We start from the raw sequence: 2,500 nt of genomic DNA, 5'->3' as shown, positions 1-2,500 counted from the left end.
CACAACCGCCTCCTCATCTTTTGCAAACACGAGGTCAGGCTTTCTCATCTCTCCCGTCTCGGATATGAACCGTGGCTCTTTGTATACAGACCAGCCCAATCTAGCCGCTTCGTCTGCCAGAATGTTACTGATCTTGTTATGTCGCGCAATTCTTGCTTTCTGTACTGCAGGACATTGACCGAGAATGTGCGAAAGGGACTCGAGTCTGGCAGAGCATTTCCTGCAGGAACGTAAGGCCCCATCTCTGCCTCTGTTCAAGCTTTCTCTTGTTGGGTAAATATTTGCCCTTAGTTGTAGTGCTGCGATAAAGAAGCATTGTTTAAAGCCGCACCATGGCCTCAACCAAGCATTACTGATTCTATCATGCGCAAAGTTTACAATGCCCCTTCCTTGAACCGGCTTTTCGCACCATCTCTGAAATTCATGCTCCCTCCAATCGCAGGGTCTCGGATATACAGGTTCTTTTGACACCGAGTCCCTGAGAACGAATGTTGGGATTGCATCACTGTCACCCCCTGCTCGTACCCACAAATTACGGTATTCTTCCTCCATACCCTGCGAGGACACAATATTACGGGTGATAGCATCGGACGAGTTTGCTATACGTTGCAGCCTTCTAACTTGAACCGAAGGGATTGTTTTTTCCAGTTTCAAGATGGCAAGGCCTCCGTCTCGGGCTCTGGCATATAACAGTCCATCACAAGTTGAAGTGGGAAGGTGGAGCCATCCTTTTACCGCCTTTCTAATCTCTTGGTCCAACCCACGGAGAGTTGATTGCTTGCAGTCCGAGTGGTCTGCAGGATATAACAATCTGGGTAGGGCATAGGCATTGAGTAGTTCAACCTTCTGAGTTGGCTTCAGAGGCGCCTCATCGATTTTCGAGATCCATGTCTTTAGCTGACAATGTAGATCAGGCTGTATAGTGCCAGTCCAAGGGCCAATTTTCAGACCAAGGTATTTCGTTGATTCATCAGGTTGGATCATATGGACATCTTTATTTTTGATAGTCCATGGGTCGCAGTTGTTCACCGTATATGAATCTTTGGTTGGGCTTATCATGAAGCCCTGGCACTTTCTGGCCTGAACCTCCAATCCCGATAGCCCACAAAATGATTCCAAGATCGCTAGATTGGCGGCCATACCAACCCAAGATTCGCTCACCAACACCAAATCATCAGCAAACGCAAGAGCTGTCACGTGGTCGGTATCAATGGAGTACCCAACTCCGTGTGACTCTAGGGTGCATATCAAAGGGTCCATGGCAAGATTGAAGAGCAGGGGTGACATGGGGTCACCCTGTTTGACACCAACACGTATGCTAATTTCTCGAGTCGACTCGCCATTGCTTTTGAACGAGGTCGTACACCGATCGTAGGCGTTCTGGATGATGCCCACCACGTGTTCATCTACTTTCTTGTGCCTTAACACCCATAAAATATGAGCATGCGAAACCGAGTCAAAAGCTTTCGCTATGTCGATGAACATGACAGCCAACGGCCTGTGCAATTTCTTAGCGTGTCTCATAAGGTCCTGTAGCACCTTAAGATTTTCAGAGCAGCCAGATGCCGCTATAAAACCACGCTGCCTTGGGTTTAAGGGACAAGCACGAGCAAGACGTGCAGTCATTATTCTGGAAAATAATCTCAGAATCATTGAACCAATCGTTATTGGTCTCCAGTTCCCCAATTCTTTCAGCTTTTCATCGTCCATAACCTTAGGAATAAGAATCGTCCTATTCTTTTTCAACTCTTTGGGAATAATTCCTGTAATCATCCATGCATTAAATAGGGCTGTCAGTGTCCGACCCTCGGGGTCGGCAGCACAGATTGCAGCCCTTGTTAGGCCATCTGGCCCAGCTGCTGACGTTGGTTTAATGGCCCGTATGGCAGTCTGAACTTCCTCCACCGAAATTAGGGGCTCAAAGTATTCGTTATTTGCAACACCTGATGACTTAAATTGGCCCAGGCCATTGAATGGCAACACCTTCTCCCATTTTTCGCAGTAAAAACGATATACATCTGCGTTCGGGATTCGGCATTCATGACGTTCAGTGCCATCCAGGACTAAGGACGCAAGAAGAGAGCGGTTCTTAAAGAAGAGCTTCTGGTGCTTCATGAAGCTTCCTCGTTTTTCCGCTCTCTTCTTCATCCAAGATCGTGTGGGTAATATCCTGGGTTTAATAATGTCGTTCTCGGGTTTTGAACGTTTGCCTTTGTTTTTCACCAATCTCATCGGACAAAGCATCAATGCTGTGGCAGTTTCTACGAGGGCATCATGTTGGCCCTCGCCGTTAAGCCAAGCCTTTATTGCCTCCATTGCAGGCTTTTCCAGGGTCCCAGAATTCTCATTCGTAAGCCGCTCAGCTGCTTGAGCGAGTATGGATGAAGTCCCCGTTGTTACATTTGGTGGGGGAGACAATGTCTCAAGAGGCCTAGAAGAAAAATGTAAGCTGTCTGACATGGGGGCCCCTGTCTTTTTACTTAGGTCCCGTCTCTTGTCA

Source organism: Petromyzon marinus, unplaced genomic scaffold, assembly GCF_048934315.1.
Source record: "Petromyzon marinus isolate PM22_M1 ecotype Great Lakes invasive population unplaced genomic scaffold, UKy_Petmar_22M1.pri1.0 PM_G_Scaffold_66, whole genome shotgun sequence".
In the NCBI taxonomy this organism is placed as follows: domain Eukaryota; kingdom Metazoa; phylum Chordata; class Hyperoartia; order Petromyzontiformes; family Petromyzontidae; genus Petromyzon; species Petromyzon marinus.
Note: the sequence above shows the minus strand (reverse complement) of the source record.